The 20,918-nt window shown below is 32.9% G+C and overlaps 1 protein-coding gene and 1 long non-coding RNA gene across 4 annotated transcripts in view; one reads left to right on the top strand and one right to left on the bottom strand.

The window, feature by feature from the left end:
• The window catches only part of CTNNA3 (catenin alpha 3), a 1,807,132-nt gene that overhangs the window by 1,299,643 nt on the left and 486,571 nt on the right, over positions 1 to 20,918 (top strand). The gene's annotated exons all lie outside the window — the stretch shown is intronic.
• Positions 17,223 to 20,735, bottom strand: LOC131492735 (uncharacterized). Its single transcript, XR_009252268.1, has 3 exons — positions 20,614 to 20,735; positions 18,271 to 18,321; positions 17,223 to 17,584 (listed from the first exon to the last, which is right to left on the bottom strand). It is a non-coding gene; the product is annotated as an uncharacterized LOC131492735 (long non-coding RNA).

Genomic DNA, 20,918 nt, shown 5'->3' with positions numbered 1-20,918 from the left:
AAACAGTTTACATTACAATAGGATATCATTTTCCTGATAGTCACATTAAGCCTACTGTACTATCACATCACTTTCACCTTCAGATACCTGTGGTAAAGATCTAATAATTGTAAAAGATATGTGTGCCATGATGTTTATTGGATGTTATTTTAATAACCCAAACTCGTAATAATCTAACTGCTATCAATATGAGAAACTGATAACAAAGTATTCTTCTGAGAGATTGAGAAGCTTGCCTAAGTTTACATGAATTACAATATTTAATTATACTTTCATTTGATTTTATAGGAATAAAATAAGGAGGCTTCATGATTTAGTGGGAAGAATATTAATTCTTATTCTAATTCTAGTATGGATTTTCTTTGAGGCATTGGTCAGTATCTGTTTTATCTGAAACTGTGATAATATAATTCCCATATTATTTATAGATAATTTATAAACAGGCTTTGTGTATGTTCTTACTAATATCCCCTCAGTGCAACATAATAGCTTGATGAGTTGGCTTTTTTATTGTTAAGGTGAAAATTAATCTTCCGTTTTGTGTTCATATCTTATCCTCTACTGACGTACTTTAAGCCTTTATGTACTGAGTACTTTGGTTTATTAACCAGATAATCTTTTACTATAGACCATTATGCTAGATCTAATGTTAAACAAATGTGCTGTACAAAAAGTTACATTATTATTTTTATTTTCTGCATTTTAATTTGTTTAATTATTTTCCTTATTATAAGGAATCTTTAAGATTCTAAGTCACAGAATCTGAAAACCAAAATCTATAGAAATATACTTAGTAGCTAGTACTATACTATACTGCATTGTACTGTACTATATATCACACTTCTTGGGAAATAGCTACACTCAAAAAAATTAGTCATTAGAATTTCAAATCCTTTCCTTTTTATCATGGTAGTCTTTAATTCTTTTTGTTGTTGTTCTTCATGAAATCATTACTTTAAGGATAGAAATAATATTTTTTTTAATAAAAAGGCAATCAGAAAATTTTCATCTGTAATCTCAGTATCCAAATACAAAACATACTATTTTGTTATATTTCTTATTGGATTTTTCCTATAACTATATTTCACAAAGTTATAGAATACATACCTTATATTTAAAAATACATACAATTCTTTTACTGATATAGCACTTGTATACTAAAAGCATTCTTTTATGTGGCAGTATAGTTTTATAACCACATTTCAAAGGTTTTATACTGTACCAATAACAGGATAAATATTTTTCTTGGGGTCTCTGGATGGCTCAGTTGGTTAAGCGATCAACTCTTGATTTAGGCTCAGGTCTTGATCTCTTGGTTGGTGAGATCAAGTACCCACATCAGACTCCATGCTGACAGTATGGAGCCTACTTGGGACTCTCTCCCTCCCCTCTCTCTCTATGCCCCTACCCCCATTCACACTCTATCTCAAAAACATATTTAAAAATATATATTTTTCTTAACCTTTTCCTATTATTCAAAATTTGGTTATTTGCAATTATTTTATATAATGCTTTACTAATTCTTGATTATTTAGAATTATATCATGAATTTGGAGAAATGCATTTACTAGATCAAAAAGTATAAACTTTTGGGGTGCTTGGATGGCTCAGTTGGTCAAGCATCCAACTTCAACTCAGGTCATGATCTTCCTGTTCGTGAGTTAGAGCCCCACATTGGGCTCTTTGTGGACAGCTTGGAGCCTGGAGTCTGCTTCATATTCTGTGTCTCCCTCTCTCTCTGCCCCTCCCCTGCTCACACTCTGTCTCTCTCAAAAAGAAATAAAAAAATATTAATTTTTTTATAATGTATGAACTATTCCTGCCTTTGATAAAGTTTCAGTAATCTAAGGTTGCACTGATTTTCCACATCCTTGCCCTAACTGGATATTACCAGTTTGAGCATTGTTTTCCAAAAAATTCATGGATTAAAAAAGTGATCTTTGTTCTTAAATAGAATTTTTAAATGACATTCTTGTTTAATGTTTATATTATCTCTTTTGAGACATTTTTGCTTTTTATAATTTCCTTATTTACCTATAAGATCTTTTAAAAATAATTTATTTTAATTTTATCTTTTATATTTGCTATAGTATTTCCTATTTTCAGCTGTTATCTTTTGATTTCACTTGTTTTAACATTCAGGTATTCTAAGTGTTTTTAATGTGTGAGTTCTTTATTCAGATTTAAACTTAGAAAATCCTTCTATTTAGAAACTTGAAATATTTTCTAACTTTCCCTAAATCTTTTTTAAAAAACATTTAACTCATTTTGCTGGCATTTGTGTTGGTATCCTATAATGTATGTAGGTAAATTGTTTTTCTAAAAATGTTTTTTTCATTTTTATTTATTTTGGTGGGGAAGAGGCAGAGAGAGAAGGAGAAAGAGAATCTGACAGTGCAGAGCCCGATGAGGTTGTCAGTCCTACAAAGTGTGAAATCATAACCTGAGCTGAAATCAAGGGTCAGATGCTTAACTGACTGAGCCACCCAGGTGCCCCTAAGTGGTTCTTTTAATTGACAATTTTTCAAAACTCATTTTTGGAAAAAAGAATCTTGATCTATTGACTAGCTATATGTTTTTCATAATGTTTATTTTTTCATATATTTGGCTATCCTCACCTTGTTTCTTTCTTTCTTTCTTTCTTTCTTTCTTTCTTTCTTTCTTTCTTTCTTTCTTTCTTTCTTTTTCCCTCTCTCTCTCTCTCTTTCTTTTTTTATTCCAGATGAAAAATGAGGCATGATAAAATGAGTATAGGCTTGGAAATTAGAAAGATTAGGGGTTCTGAATCCAGATCTGCTACTTCAAACCATGATGAGCTTGACTTAATGATTTGAGGATTGGAGTAATCTTTAATACTCTCTATTACTTTTGTAATACTCAGTTTATATCATCACAACTTCATGGTCTAGGAGGGGAGGCTGAGAAATAAATAGACATTACAATAAGATGTAGAGTGTTCACAGAATAAGTGTATATTAGACACTAGTTCCCTATGAATTCAAGTTATATCTTAAATCCCTTATCACAGTTTGGCTCATTTGTTTCAGGTTCATTAATTAGGAATATCCAATATTGCATTAGGGTTTAGAAATGTTTCTGTGTTCCTAACAAATTAAATATAAGTTTTTAATTTATAAAACACTTTTATGATATATTATCTCATGTAATTTCAAAACAACAAATTAGAGTAGGAATATTATTCCTACCTATGAGGGAATTCGGACTCAGAAAGGTGAAGGGACTTGTATTTCCTCAAGTTTTAACTGACACAGTTTTGACTGGTTTTAGGCTTACCACTTATATTATGTAGGACTTTGTTATCCAAATGCAACTAGAGGATCTCTATCTTTAGACTTTGAGAAGCCATATATTCCATGTGACTTCTGAGTTGATAAATAATTGAAATACTGTATCATACTTGTCATTTTCAAGCCCTTGTATTTGAATTGGTCTTCATAGAACAAAGACATTAAAGGTAAACAGCAGTCCAGAAGGTTCTGGTGTATGACCACTTGTGTCTCTGATATAAGACCACCTTTCTTGGAATCCTGGTTCTACCACTGTTATCTGTGTAACCTGCCTGTGTTTCAGTTTCCTCATTTACAAAATGAGAACAATAATAGTGCCTACATTATTTAACTACATCCATTAGTTAAATGGATTAACTAAGTGCTTAAAATAGTTCAGGGAAGAGGGTAAGGCCTATATGTAAATGCTATTATCATTATTATTTTCCCTTTGAATTAAATATCCAGTCATTAAATTAATTTTTATATTATTATCAACATAAGTAACGCTTTGATTTCTTTATAAAAATGCCTGTGAAGTTGAAAAGCAAAATACAATATTGATGGCCCTCAAAACAGAAAGAAATTCATAGAACTCATGGAAAACACGTGTCTGTACTCCTAGAAACTACATTTGAATGTGGCACACTATTTACATTAAAAATGTACATAATAGCTGTAGTATTTTACACAAATATTACTCATCTAACATGATGCTGTGTCTTAAATGAAATTGTTAGGACATATTCTGAGACATCCATTATCTATTGTGCTTTCCTAAGTCATATAGCTGAGAATTTATGCAGTACTTAGAAAATAAAATCCATAGATGAGAATGATTATGTGATCTCTGAAATTGGTCTCATGTTATTTCCTAACTCCAGAGATATGATCTTAGAGGTAATGAATTTTTAATCTCAAGGGGGGAAAATCCTCTTTTTTGAAATAACAATTTACATTTAAATAAAATATAGTTATTCATGACATTCACTGTTTACCTAAGAATATTTTAAAAGAGAAATTCAATCAGCTAAAGAGGATTTAGAGGATTTTCCTTCTGTGAAACTCCTTTGGAAAGTTTAGGACTTCCTTTTCTTAACCTTGCAATATCACTATAGGTTAATTTATGTTAAGATTTACAGCACAAGAGCTTTAGTACACTAAAATTATTTAAGAATAAGTTTTCATCAACACACATTTTTTGTCATTAAATTCTAGTGTGTGGCCAGACATATTTAAAATTAGTCAAAGCAGACTTAAGTAATAAAAACAAATTCAGAGTAATCAAAATATCATAAAAACACATTGAAGTGAAGATATAACAGTGAAGATATTTGCTGAACAGTTTATTGTTATTTTGCCTTTATTTATAGTATTAAAAATATAGCAATTCCCTTCAGACTTCCATATCACCAATAGAAAAGTTGGTAGGTTTCCTCTAGTTGGACAAACACATTATATATATTAATAAAAATTCATTGATCAATCAGCAAACCATTACTAATTGCCTACTATATAAGTTTGTAGTACTCAGATACTGGCAATACAAAGATTAGTAATGAGTATCAGCCCTACAGTAACTCAAGGGAAGGCCAGTACAAAACACAAATACAATGAAAAGGACATAAGCCAAAATAGCACTGCAAGTTCATATTGAAAATACAATAAAGGAGTAAGGAGAAAAGATACATAGGATATAAAAATCAAACTAAATATGAAATCTTTGTACATCAGAACTAAATATACATTGGTGGGAAGGAACTAGAGCCAAGGTCAGAATAGACTCCAGGATTTATTTATCTATTTTTACCTGCAGTTTTTACTTCTTTTCATTTACTTTAGTTTACACACCGATGATTCAAAGTTTTCTCAGTTATGGAGGGAAATTGGAGTAAATTACATTGCATGAATCCAAGGGCCAGAGCTATAGCTTTTAAATCCCACTGGGCTGAATGAGAAAAAGGGGTGGAGGAAAGAGAAAAAAACTAGGTGGGCAGGGGGGTTCTGAGAGAATAAAAATAAAAATGTTAAAAGAAGATAATGTAAAGTGAATTTAAATCAAACATTATCATAGAGAGTTTTGTCACTTGTTGGAACTGAGGAATTCACAAAAGAAATGCAACACAAAGAGATGACATAAATATAAAATGTAGGAAAGAAAAAAACAGATTGTTAATGTGGGGAAAAAAAGATGGACAGTAGACAATACACTAAAAGGAGTAATGACTTAAAAGTTTTATGTGAAATTAACTATTTGCCTAGAATTTTATATGTAGCTAAACTATCCCTAAAGCGTGAAAGCAAATAAGGGTAGCTGGATGGCTCAGTCGGTTAGGCATCTGACCCTTGATATCAGCACAGGTCATGATCTCACAGTCCTGGAATCGGGCCAATTCTTTCCAAGTGGCTTTCAGAATTGTCTCCCACTGTTAACTTATTTGGTTTTTCTATGATGTGACCAATTAAGGAATGTGTTTATTTGTCTTGTTTGGCCTTTAGTATGCACTTACAAATTAAAAAAATCATTCCACTTCTCAGTTCTACAAAATTTAATTATCATGTCTTGTTTTACATATCTTTTCTTTGTGGGACTCATTTGAGATGTTCTGGAATTTCTTAGTCTCTTCTCCACATCTTTTATTTTTCTTTCTCAAGCAAATTCTACCAAACATTCAAGGAAGAGACTACAGTTTACTGTTGAACCACATGAGTTTGAACTGTGTGGGTCCACATATAAATGAATTTTTCCCCATAAATACAGTACAATACTGTAAATGTATTTTCTCTTTCTTCTGATTTTCTTAACATTTTATTTTCTCTAGCTTACTTTATTGTAATAATACAATACATAATACATATAACATATAAAATATGTTTTAATTTACTGTTTATGTTATCGACAAGGCTTCCAGTTAGTAGTTAAGTTTTGAGGAATCAAAAGTTATATGTAGATTTTTGACTACATAAGGGTTCAGCACACCTAACCCTCAAGTTGTTCAAGGGTCAACTAATTGTTTTTTACTAATTATTTCAAGACCAAATAGGATGTAAAGTCACATAATTACATTTATTAATGTAATTTTAACATCCACAGCAGGCAGGAATAGAGAAAAAAATACAGACCAAATTCACATATAGACCTATGTGCATTATGAAATCCTTAAAAATTAAAGCAAATTTAAAATGGCAGTACATTTTTAAAAACATACTATAACCAAGTAGGGTTATTATTCCTAAAAATGGTTATATTCATTGAAAATCTGGTAGCTCTAGAATTTCCATTTAGAAGAGGTTGGACAGAGGGCTGTAAAACCACCATTAAGGGTAGATGTAGTTGATGAAACTACTGAAGGCATTAAAGCTTCCCTAATCCACTGTTGGAATAGGAAACTTTCCTTCTTTCTTCCTTCCTTTCTTTCTTTATTCCTCCCTCTCTCCTTCTCTGTCTCTCCCCCCACCTTTCTTTTTTCCATCCCTCTTTCTTCCTTCCTTCCTCCCTCCCTCTCTCTCTCATCTTCTCTCTCATCTGACTGCAAGAAGTCAGGGCCCCAGAAATGGCAATCTCTAGAAATTCCAGTTTGAAAAAATAGAATTTATGCCCCACTTACTTCTACAAAGAATTAGAATCAGCAGGGTTCATTTCAGCTTTACATTTCTGAACTTATTTTTTCTTATATCCATATCATATTTATCATGAAATTGTTATGAATTTTAAAATCTACTTTTGAACTAAATTGCTTGACCAGAGCAGTATGTGTTTTGAACATTCTTGTATATTTAGATGTATATTTAGATGTTTTAATAGGATTTAGATCCTTCCTATTTCACAAATGAACAACAACAAAAATTTAGGAAAAAGTTACTAGTTTTTCTCCTAAAATCTATACTTGAAGGAAAGATTGGATAGACTGATTATATCAAACAGTAGGACTTAGCTATGATAATTTAATGTGTGGGAACATCTTTTTTATATCTTTCTTTTTTTATATCTTCCCTTTCATATTTAAAAATTCTACTTTTGCATATACAGTGGCACCTATTGCTGATTGTGGGTATCTGGACATGGAAAATTGCAATCAGACATAAATCTCTTAAGGAAAGACCTTGTATTCTATTATTATGAGTCAGCACTGTCCATTATGGGACACCCAGGCACTGACATTTCTGTCTAACCTTCTAGATAATGGATTTACATGGCTGTTTAATCTTTTAAGGAAATACAAAGACTCCTGAGATTACAAGTCTATGCCTTTGTAAATCATGCATTAGTGGCATTAAGATACAAGAGGATGCCTTTTCAAGTTCTATAGCTTGCACTGCCAAATAACTAATGGGTAACATCATTTTATGTTATTTGTTTTGTAAAAGTGATGAAATATTAAAATAGCTAATTCCCAGCCATGGTTAAGGCTTATTTGAGTCAGTGTAAAAATTTAGGGAAAATTCAGAAGGATGTTTAAAACTATTGGAATTATCTAGAAATATAATAGTTTTTCTTTTTATTGAGTGTTGAAATTAACCATATGACCTTCTTCTAGAACAAAACTTTTCAAACTTAAATGTAATACCTATCAACAGGGAATTGTCTTAAAAATGCAGATTCTGATTCAGTATGTCTGCGGTGAGGCCTAACATTCTATCTAATACACTCAAATGATGTTCATGGTGTCGCTGGTCAATGGCAGACATCAGTAGCAATGATGGAGGATAGAGGCTTGTAACCTAGGCTCCATGGAGAAGCCTCAAGTTTTGTGTAACAATATGAAATTATTCACTCAATGTGTCTGTGTGTGTGTGTGCATGTGCACATTTTCAAGGGAGAATACCCCTAAATTTTATCACATTCTTAAGACTTATGTGACCTACTGCTCTGAAGTGTTAATAAATACTTCCTTGTATATTTAATATGTTCCTTGTAATCCTAGTCCCATGAGATAATGACTGAAAAGGTAATTATAGAAGTTTCAGAAACTATATATTTTCTCTCTTTCGTATGTTTGAAATTAATTTTAATATTTTCAACACTTCAAGAAATCCTAGAGTTATTACACCTGCTTAAATGTTCCTTAGCCTCAGTGTTTCTTAAACCATTCCATAATGGAATTCTTTTTCTCAAGTTTTACCAGATAATGTTCCATGAACAATAAAAGAAGATATTATACCCTTGCCCCAATTTGGGAGACTTTTTATGGTGTCTAGAGCTTTGCAGAGTATCTTTTGAGAACTCAGTGAGTCAGCTTCTCCTTTTGCAGAGTTCTGCCTTCCTCATTTCCTTCTAAGTGTATCTTCTGGGAAAATTCCTCAAAAAAATCTACATGTAGTTCTTCATGTAAGGATCTGTTTCCAATGAATAAATCTAAGATATGCTCTGTCTAAAATTACACCTCCACCATATTTTTCTCTATTTATTTACCTTCTTTTATTTTATTTACAGTATTTATCATTATCTGAAATTATTGTACTTATTTATTTCCTGTGTTTTATTGTTGTTGTTGTTGTTGTTGTAGGCTTTCTTGAGTTAGGAGTTCTGTCTTTCCTCTTAAGTCCTGTGTCTCAAATACCAAAATTATCCGTACCTAATGATAAGTCTTGTAAGGTTTTGTTAAATGAAGTTATGAATTATATATTCATGTAAAAATCATTGCATAATAGTAATCTTATTCATATTTACCATGAATGAAATAATTTTTAAAAATACTTATATAAGTAATGATTATATTAAACAAATATATAAAAAAATTTTATATAATAAAAAAAAAACTAATATATAAAACAAATTTAGTTTACTGGTAAATATTAGAGTTTTCATATACCAAAGGGAAAAACATAATGAAAGGAAAATGTTTATCACAATAAGCATTTAGAAAACATGTTTTATATTATCTTACTTAATATTTTGGTCTATGATTTAAGAACCAATGCTTTTATTCAAGATGTGGGGAAGGCTTGGGGCACCTGTGTTGTTCAGTCAGTTAAGTGTCCAACTTGGACTCAGGTCATGATCTCACTGTTCAGGGGCTTGAGCCCTGTGTCGGGCTCTGTGTTGACAGCTCAGAGCCTGGAACATGCTTCAGATTCTGTGTCTCCTTTTCCCTCTGCTCCTCCCCCACTTGTGCTCTGTCTCTCAAAAATGAATAAATGTTAAAAAATAATTTAAGAAAAAGATGTAGGAAAGGCTTACTGAAGGCCTACTTTATGCCAAACAAAAAATTTCAGGCATATCAACACATCTTTTTAGATTTTCAAACATAATTTACAAATATGACATTATTTGCAAATCGACAGGAGGTAAATAGAAGCTGAGGGAAGCTAAATATTTGCTTAGGGTTATGTATCCTATATAAGTTAGGAAAACTAAATATATATGTATTCCTATATAAGTTAGGAAAACTAAATCAGTACTTTTCACTCCAAAATCAGAGAAGTCAACATGTTGTTTCTTTTCACCACCTTGCATGATCTTAATGGAAGATGGTCTGGCATCTGGCTGTCTTTAATCAGCCTAAATTGAGTAGTGAAAGGAGCCCAAATTTTAGGAGTCATGGGACTGGAATTCTAATAGCTCTGCCAGTTACAAGCCATACCATCTCAGGTTATTCACCTTACCTGTCAGACCTCTATATTCTTACTTATATAAGAATAAGAAGGCTCAGTTGTCTTTAGGAGTCCAGCTACTCTTAACATTTTACTGGCAGAGTAAGCCTTGGGAAACAGACATTTTAAGGCCGACACCAAATGAGAAGGGATCTTAGAAACAGTGCATTTTCCAGGGGCAAGTGCATTTTCCACTCTGGCAGATGCAGCCTAGAATCTGCTGATGACAGAGATAGGCACAACATGTAAATATGGGCAGATGATCTGTGACAGGAATGTCCTGACAGTGATTGTAAGTGATTATTCTAGAAGGCAGGGGAAACCTAGTGACAGAGTACCAAGGCACAAGTATGAAGTAGAGGCAAACTAGCAATACTTAGGATGGTCCCAGCGCAGGGACTAAAGATCAGAGGTAGAGAATCCCATTCTGGTGGAGCAACTATATAAGATAAAGGCATGGGGCCAAGATGCAGAAATCTTGTTTGCCAGTACTTGGGTCTAGCATCAGAGAGGAGCTAGCATACTCTTGACTTCGTACTGGCTTGCAAAGTTAACTGAACAAAGGCTTCCTAAGTTTTTCTGGAGCTAGGTGTAGGTAGTCCCCTAAGGTGCATTGTTAAGTGCTCAATAGAGCAGAGTAGTTCTATCTGCAGAATAAAAATATTCTGTGAAGAACAGGCAAATAGGGGATCTTGCCTCTGCCATTATTTTCACCAAGGTTTTCCCCAAGATCAAAGCTGATATTTTTTATTTCTTTTGATCTGATTCTTTAGGGAGAGTCATTTTAAACATAGTTACTTGCTATAAACCTTTCTTTAATAGTCTTACCGCTACAGGGAATAGACATTCCCTTTAGAAAGTCTTCTTAAAAATACAAATGTATTTATCTGTATGCTCATTGCCTGTTTTTAGCACAGATTACTTAGTCACAATAGCAGAAAGCAATTCAGGCCACTAAAGGTGTGGAAAATATGGGTGATAGGAGGGAAAAGTGGGAAAGACCTGGGGTACTCAGTGCTTCATGAGTATTGAAGTTTCCAAGGGCAGAACTGACATTATCAGAGGCACTCTAAAAGGGCTTACTTGGAAGAGGATAAAGAAAAGAGAAGTTTTCTGATTAAAATTTTGTATAAGCTGATTATCAGGCTCTTAGTTTTAAATGTTGAATTTTAAAATTTTAGAGTATGATGCTATTACAGTGTTAATTTTAATTAAAAAAACTATCAATCTTCACTCCTGTTTTGCCGGTTTTTACATAAGCCAAATGTCTCTTCAGTGGATCCTGCTGGAAGACTAATCTATTGTATGATTATGGTCTCAGTGCTATCAAGTTGTTTTTTGAGTTCTGGATTTCCCAAAGTGTTCTCAAGTCAAGTATCACAAAATGAAACTCGATAATGTATTTTATGTCTATCACGCTGCACTAGTGTGTTTAGTTATACTATTTTTATATACTATTTATATAAACTGCTATAAATGCCAGTATGTCTTCTGTTTTCCCAACAGGACCTACAGAATCTAGAAGAAACCCAAGTTCATTCGTGGCCCTTTTGTAAATTCCTTGTGGTATGTAGGAAATTCTGTGCAGAATTTAGATTGAAGTCAGGTGAGATGAGAGTTCAGGGAGCATATTAGGTGAGCCAGTAACACAAAGAAAAATTCAGGCAACATGAATTCTCAAATCCAGAAAACTTCCCTTGGCCTTTTCTCATTATTTGAACTTTCCTAGGGATTTACCATTTCCTAGGGATTTGCCCACGTTAACCATGTTTCTGGAAACAAGTTAACTATTCGGTACATAAGAGACACGTAGAACACCCAGAAAAATGTCAATCGAAGTAGATTTGATACCATCATTACTTAGGTTGATGCGATAACTCCAGAAATTCTGTAATTTTGTTTTGGAATAATGTGCCCATTTGCAAAAGAGACATGCTAGTACAGGTTGAGGTTATGTTGTACATTCTATTTCTACTTTGGGTCAAGAGTCCATTGGCAGTGCTTATTCTTCTGATGTGTTGAGTGTGTGAGATACATGTACTTGTGATCTGCTCGTATAGATAAAGAGTAGCAAGGAGAACTCTGATTGAAAAATATCTCCCTGCTCCATCCAACCTGTGAATTATGCATTCATTTTCAGCTAGGTCACTACACTGTTCTTTTAAAATGTTTAATGTACTCATTAGACATTGAATTACAGTCATTGACATTTTAGTTTGAATTTCTTTAATCCAAACGTTGATTGCCAAGGCTATTTTTACTAAAGAGTAAGTGCGTTATTGAAAGAATAAATGTGGGGTGGGAGGGATATTTATAAATCAAAACGATCTTTATGGCAAGTCTAGGTAGTATACTTTGGCTAGCTTAAGAACAATGAAAATTTGGAGTTTGGAAGAAGAGATATTAGGAAATGAAGTTTTATAAAGGACACTGAAGAGAATCTTTGCCCACCCCCCCATTTATAGTTTTTCCCTGATCCTTTGTGCCGGTGAGAATGATGTAGGTCCCTTCTCTGCTGTGCATGGAAGAGCTTCTATTTTATGATCGAAAGATGACATATGCTTTATTAAGAGAAAGAAGTGTTTGAATGAACTATAATTTTATATTTGAGGGAGAAAAAAAGGTTACCATTCGTAAAATGAGAAATATGTACCAAATGGAGATTTGAAGAGTAATTTGAAAGTGTTGGAATGGAACTGCAAATAATGAATGAAAATATTTCTGAATAAGTTGAAGTTGTCAGAGTGGTCCTTTAGCTTCAAATACACGTGTGCCTCATATCAAAGCCACAGCTAATTAAAAAGTTAAAAGAGAAAAGGAATATTCAAATGTTAGGAGTGATCTAAAAAGCATTATTCTAAGAGTTTCTTTAATCATTCTTATTATCAATGCTAAGTATTCTGCCTACAGCACGTGATATTGTACATAAGTAAGTCTGTCCATTTGATATGTGCATAGGCAGCTTTAAAAGTGAGTGGTGAAGTAATAAATGCCACTGAAAAACATTTTTTAGATATGGTCTGGGTAGAATTGAGAGTACGTAATAAAAGTGATGAATTGACTTAAATCTTCCTTTCCTGTTTTCTTTCTTTTAAGCACAGTTGTTTAAATTCCCTATATGATTAGCATACAATGTGCTTTTAAGAGAGCATTCTACTGAAAGTACTTGGGTATTTTCCAACTATCATATAAATCTGTTAGCTGGTGTTTGATATTTTTGGAAAGTCAGATGATATGCATTTACTACTATCGCAGGGGCCCTCCAAAGAGTAAATTCATAGTTGTTTAATAAAACAGCAATTTAAGTTCAAGATAAATAAAATCTTCTGAAAGAAAATTTTGTACAGAAAGCTTCTAAACCTTAAGAAATTGAAACATACCAGCACAATCTATTTTTGCTGTGAGAAAGATGTATGATTATTTCACCAAATAATCATAGAAAACTTACGTATATCATTATTCATTATGACATAATTATACTAGAGTAGCAGCATGAAGAGGCTTAGAGCAAAAGTTCTGTTTTTAAATTGAGGTATAATTGAAATAAAACATTATATAAGTTTCAGGTGTACAACATAATGATTTGATATTTGTATAGACTGTAAAATAATCACCACAATAAATGTAGTTTCACCCATTACGATATGAAGTTACGTAATATGAAATACAATATTGACTGAAGTCAACATGCTATAAGTTAATCGCAAGACTTATTTTATAACTGGAAGTTTGCACCTCTTGACCCCTTTCACACATTTCGGTTACTGCACAACCTCTCTCGCTTCTGGCAACACCAATGTGTTCTCAGAATCTATTCTGTTGTGTTTTGTTTTGTTTGTTTATTGTTTTCCTTTTTAGATTTCACATAGGAGCGACAACACCTGGTGTTTTTCTTTCTGACTTATTGCACTTAGTATAATATCCTTAAGTCCATTCTTGTTATTGCAAATGGCAAGACGTCATTTTTTTTCTTTTGGCTGAGTAGTATTTTAGTGTGTGTGTGTGTGTGTGTGTGTGTGCATGTGCAAAAATATTTCTCACATCTTCTTTATATGTTCATCTACTGATGGATACTTAGGTTGTTTCCATATCTTGCCTATTATGAATAATGCTGTACTTGAATTGGGTGCATAATAATTTTCAAATTAATGTTTTCACTTTCTTTGAAAGAACACCCAGAAATAGAATTGCTGGATCATATGGTAGTTCTATTTTTAGTGTTTTTGGCAGACATCCATTCTGTTTTCCATGGTGCTTGCACCAGTTTATATCCCCACCAACAGTGCGCAAGTGTTCCCTTTCCTCCACATATTGGTCAATACTTGTTATTTCTTGTCTTTTTGATAATAGCCATTCTGACAGGTGTGAGATAATTATCTCCATGTGGTTATGATTTGCATTTCCCAGATAATTAGTGATGTTGAGCACCTTTTCATATGCCTATTGTCCATCTGTATGTTTTCTTTGGAAAAATGTCCATTCAGATTGTCTTCCTATTTTTTAATGGGATTGTTCATTTGTTATTGAATTGTATGAATTCTTTACACACTTTGAATATTAACCCCTTATTGGATAGATGATATGCAAATATCTTCTATTCACTGTGTTGTCTTTTTATTTGTAAATGGCTTTCTTCACTGTGCAGAGGCTTTTTAGTTTGATATAATCTCATTTGTTTATCTTTGCTTTTGTTGCCATTACCCTTGGAGTCAGAAACAAAAAGTGTTGCCAACAGCTATGTCAAGGAGCTTAACACCTGTTTTATTCTCAGATTTTTGGTCCTCAATCCATTTTGAATTAATTTTTTGTATGGTGAGATAGTGGTCCCATTTCATTCTATTGCTCTCCAGTTTTCTCACCACCATTTATTGAAGAGACTGCCTATTCTTGATTGTTTATTTTTGGCTCCTTTGTCATAAATTAATTGACCAGAGGGGCACCTGGGTGGTGCACCCTCAGTCAGTTAAATGTTTGAATATTGATTTCAGCTCAGTTCATGATCTCTTGGTTCATGGGTTTGAACCCCACATTGGGCTCTGTAGTACAGACAGCATGAGCCTGCTTGGGATTCTCTCTCTCTCTCTCTCTCTCTCTCTCTGTAATTCCATGACTCACACACACACTCTCAATATAAATAAACATTTAGAAACAACTAACCAGATATGCATGAGTTTCTTTTTTTCATATTTAATATTTATTTATTTAATATGAAATTTATTGTCAACTTGGTTTTCATACAACACCCAGTGCTCATCCTAACAGGTGCCCCCCTCAATACCCATCACCCACCCTCCCCCGCTTCCACCCCACATCAACCCTCAGTTTGTTCTAGTTTTTGAGTCCCTTATGTTTTGGCTCCCTCCCACTCTAACCTTTTTTTTTCCTTCCCCTCCCCATGGTCTTCTGGTAAGTTTCTCAGGATCCATGAAAACATATGGTATCTCTCTTTCTCTGTATGACTTATTTCACTTAGCATAACACTCTCCAGTTCCATCCACGTTGCTACAAAAGGCCATATTTCATTCTTTCTGATTGCCACGAGTTTATTTCTGAGTTTTCTATTCTGTTCTATTATCTGTCCATATCTATTTTTTGCCAATCCTATACTGTTTTGATTACTGTAGGTTTGTAATATAGCTTGCAATCAGGGGGAACAATGCCTCCAGTTTTGTTCTTTTGTAAGATTTGTTTTGGCTATTTGGGATCTTCTGAGGTTCTGTACAAATTTTAGGATTATTTGTTCTACTTCCATGGAGAATATCATTGGTGTTTCGATAGGGACTGCGTTGAATCTGTAGATTGTTTTGTGTCATATGAACATCTTAACAATATTAATTTTTCCGTCCCATGAGCACAGGATGGATATCTTTCCATTTATTTGTGTCATCTTCAGTTTCTTTCATCATAGCTCATAGTTTTCAGTGTACAGGTCTTTCACCTCCTTGGTTAAGGCTATTCCGAGTTACTTTATTATTTTTTGATGCAATAAATTACAATGGGATTTTTTAATTCCTCTTTCTGATAGTTTGTTGTTAATATATAAAAATGCAACATACTTTTGCATATTGATTTTTTATCTTGCAATATTATTCATTTGTAAATTCTGACAGTTTTTTGGTTTAATTTTTAGGGATTTCTTTTTTTTTAAGTTTGTTTATTTTGAGAGAGTGCTCAACAGTGGGAGAGGGGCAGAGGGAGAGGGAGAGAGAGAGGATCCCAAGCAGTCTTCGCACTGTCAGTGCAGAGTCTGCCTGGGGCTCAAACTCACAAACTATGAAATCATGACCTGAGTCGAAGTCGAGTCAGACGCTTAACCAACTGAGCTACCCAGGCACCTCTTTTTAGGAATTTCTATATACAAAATCATGTTCACAAATAGTGACAGGTTTACTTCCCCATTTCCTACTTAGGTTTCTTTTATTTATTTTCTTGCCTAGTTGCTCCAGTGAGGACTCCCAATACTATGTTGAATGAAAATGTCAAGAATGGGTATCCTTGTCTGTTCCTGATCTTAGAGGAAAAGCTTTTGGCTTTTCATCATTGAGTATGATGTTAGCTATGGGCTTGTCATGTATAGCCTTTATTATGTTGTTTCATTTTCTTTAAACTTTCATTGCTGAGAGTTTTTATCATAAATGGATGCTGAATTTTCTCAAATCCTTTTTTGCATCTTTTGAGATGATCATATGATTTTTATCATTCATTTTGTTAATGTGTTATACATATGTATAACATAAATAGTGGACAGAAAGAAAAGCCTTTGATGGAAATAAAAGTCCAACAGTATTTTGTGTTCCATTCCCTTTCTTGGTGGTGATGAAGTAGAGTGTCTAAAAGTGAAAAAAAAGTAAAAAAGTAAAGGGTCTCAATCATTACTTTTCCGTCACACCAATGGATTATGACTTCTGTCTATTCTAAATGGCAATCCTCAGAAAGGAAGACAGTCCTCTTTTGGGAGTCAAGAGGATGCATGTAGTTGGAAAACATTCCTTAAAATGATTCCCATATGTTCTCAACCTCTTTCCTATTCAGATCATCTGCAATTAATAGTATTTTCTTCCTGTTCATCATGGAGGGGTGATAGTGCTGATGGCAGAGAAATCTATTTTTTTTCTTTTGCCTTCACAAACAATAATGTTGGATAAATATCTCATTCCACGGTGCAGAAAAAAAACTAAAGGGTTAAAATATCTAATTAAGCAGACAAGTCAGTCTGACAAGACTTTTAGATACTTCTAATATGTGACCAACACAGCCATGGTGGTTAGTATGGCTTGCAGCAAGAGGTATAAAAATCCATTCACTGATAATCTGATCAAGAGAGTAGAATTGGAGCAAATTAGAAAGACAAGAGGTTTAATCTGAAGTCTGTTGTAAGAGACATCTTGCTATGAAAGCACAACCGTGTACAGAAACACAGGGCATCTGAGTCCAGGACATTACAATGTACTGCTCAAATGTGAAGTGTAGTAAAATAATAGCAAATGCAGATAATAGTGCTATACAGAAAAAGGTAGTGGCTCCAGAGAAAATGTTGCAGAGTATTTATGTGGTTTGGGGCTGGGAAAATGTATAGTCATTACTGTGTCACTCTATACATAGACAAAAGAACTTTAGAAATAAACTGTTGTAAAAAGCAATAGTGAGTGTCAATATAACTAGTTCAGAGACATTCCTCACAGCTGGAGACACATCATCACCTCCTATAGGAGAGGAAAAGAAAAGTAGTAAACACTTGAAATTAGACAAACTATTTAAAATTAATTAAAAATCATTTAGAGCGTATCCCCTTAGATGTTTCCTCTTAAATAATTTCTTTTTTGAAATAACGCTATAATTTATTGAGCTTATATTATGTACCAAACATCAAGTGAATCATTTAATGCAAATAACCTAATATAACACCACAACCCTAGGTTTTCATGTTGAATGCTCTATTAGAGTTTGATAGGTCTAAGTGAGAGCTATGTGGCAGAGTGAAATCAACATTATTTCACCTCAAAATGTTTTTCATTCCCATGAATTCATTGAAATTTGTATAAACAACCTCATTGTCTATTACAATAATATTAAACCCAGATTGGTCATGCCATTGAAACAGGGTCCTGTAGGCAGTTGCTTAATGCTTCTGCATGTCATTAGATGATGAAAAGGCAGGAGATGTTTATATCATCATACTTGCTTCCTCTTTTCACTATCCATTCCCCTTTTTGAGATATTTTAGCTATTGTTTGGGATATTAAGTGTCTTCTCTAACTACTTTATGTAAATGTATTCTTAATATTTGACAATAGGCTGTTACTTTTATGTTATTTAATTTAGTATCTTTTAATTTAAATCTTTTTCTCTCAAAACAGCCAAGACTTTTACAAATATTATTACTGTTTACCTTAAAATTAACACAGCATCCAGCACGTAATAAAACCGAACACATAATGGTCTGAGGATGCAAATGAAAAAGATTATACAGTACCGATCTTATAAGAAATATTTCAGGTCTCTGTCAATTGTTGATACATTAACAGTGAATGATCTTAGTATACTTTATAAATAGTTAATGTAAGAATAAATAAAATGTAAGAAAAAAGGCAAATGTACAGTGTTTTTTTCAATTTAACAACTTTTATTGAGTGCTTATTATATTCTTGACACTGTCCTTTGTCTGAAGATTCAATAAATGAGAAATACTTTTCCCTCAAGGAACTTATAGTCTAGTAGGGAAATAAACAGGTAAAGAGAGATATGAAAAGTCAGAGCATTGATAAACTTTATGCATCTAACCAATAGTTTTGATTATCCAAAAGGCATAAACATTAAATTTGGTATAGTCTCTTTAATATTATACATTTGTTAGATTGGTGATTATCTTTTTATGTTCCCTGAATTATCAGTAACATTAAATACATAGAATGAAATAATAAAAGCCATTATATTTACCAGATGAATTTCATCTGAGCTACTTCTCACTTGTTTGAGATGAAATCAATTACTCTTTTATTTAGAAGTGTTTTAAATTACCTCTTTAAATATACTTACAAACTGTGTAAACTAATATTTTGTATATGGATAATTGCCTCTTTTATGTGTTTTATTCTCACTACTTGAATCAATAAACAAGTAGCTTAAAGCTTTTTGACATTGGTCTGGGCAATAATTTTTGGATATTACCCCCAAATCACAGGCAGTAAAAGCAAAAATAGACATGGGATTTCATTAAACTAAAAATCTTCACAGCAAAGGAAACAATCGACAGAGTGAAAAGACAACATATGGAATGGTAAAAATATTTGAAAACCTACATTTGATAAAAGAAAGGATTAACATTCAAAATATTTAAAGAATACAAACAACTGAACAGCAAAAATAAAAAAAATAAATAAATAAAACCCAGATTTTTTAAATGGCAAAGGACCTGAGTAGATATTTTTCAAAAGAAGACATACAAATGGCCAACATGTCTATGAAAAGGTAGTCAACATCACTAATCATCAGGGAAATGCAAATCAAAACCACAGTGAAATATTACCTCACATCTGTTAGAATGACTGTCATCAAAAAGACAGAAGATAACTAGTGTGGGCAAGGATGTGGAGAAAAATGGAATCCTAGTACACTGTTGACCAGAATATAAATTGGTACAACCATTATAGAAAACAGTGTGGGGATTCCTTAAAAAATTAGAAATAGAACTGCCACATGATCCAACAGTCTCACTTCTGGATATAATTCCAAAGGAGATGAAATCAAGATTTTTAAGAGATAACTGCACTCCCTTGTTCATTGCAGTACTATTCACTCACAATAGCCAAGATATGGAAACAACACAACTTGTCAATAGATGAATGGACAAAGAAAATGTGATATACATATATAATAAACATATATAATAATAATATACATTATATAGATATAGATATAGATATATAATTATTATTTAGCCATGAGAAAGAAGGAAATCCTGCCATTTGTAACAACATGGATGAATCTGGAGGATATAATACAAAGTGAAATAAGCCAGAAAAGGAACAACAAATGCTGCATAGTATCACTTATATATGGAATCTAAAAAAACAAAAACAAAAACAAAAAAAGTTTGAACTAAGAAACAAAGAGGAGAACAACAGTGGTTACCAAGGGTTGGTGAGATGGGCATAGGGAGATGTTGTCAAAGGGTACAAAGTTGCAGTTATGTTGAATATATAAATCTAGACATCTAATTTGCAAGCATGTACTGAATTGTACTCCACTGAACATCGGAAAGATGCTAAGGGAGTAGATTTGGGGTGGTCTCATCACACACAAATAAGGGCAACTACGTGAGTAGATGATATGTTCCTTAGCTTGAGTGTAGTAATCATTTCACTGCAAATACACATATCAAATTGTCATGTTGTATACCTTAAATGTATGCAAGTTTTATTAAAAACATAAATTTAAAAAGATAATATTAAGAACAAGTTTTGCTGGCAATAAAAAAATAGGTAAGTGAAAATAGGTAGGTTGAGCTATTCTACTTACCACTAGAAAAAAGAAAGGAAAAATAATTTAGGAATGGGACAGACTTGCAAAAGTAGAATAAAAATACAAACAATAAAGATATTTGCTGCTTACTAGATGCCAGATATTGCGCTTTTTATTTATATTTTTATATAATCCTTAATACAGTCTCAGAGACTGTTAATATTATTACTCCATTTTATCAATGATGAAATTAAGGTTTAAGGATATTTACCTTTTCCAAGTTTACAGAACTAGTAAGTAACAGAGCCAAAATTATAATCTAGGACTTTGACAATCAGGCTGCATAAATTTTCTGTGCTTTCATGCCTCTCTGTGTCCTCTTGCTGCTTGATTGCTGACGTAGCTTTGGTCTCTTCAGAATAAGGGTAGTCCCTGATCTGATGTAGAACACTCCTGGAAGTTCTCAGACAGTTGGTGGCAGTTTTGTTTCCATGTCTGGCACACCCAATTTCCATATGGCACTGCCAATTACTTTAGTGAGAAATGTTCATCCTCAGGGAAGTCAACAATGTGCTG

This window comes from Neofelis nebulosa, chromosome 13 (genome assembly GCF_028018385.1).
Source record: "Neofelis nebulosa isolate mNeoNeb1 chromosome 13, mNeoNeb1.pri, whole genome shotgun sequence".
Lineage (NCBI taxonomy): Eukaryota > Metazoa > Chordata > Mammalia > Carnivora > Felidae > Neofelis > Neofelis nebulosa.
Note: the sequence above shows the minus strand (reverse complement) of the source record. Positions and strands in the feature narration are given on the sequence as shown.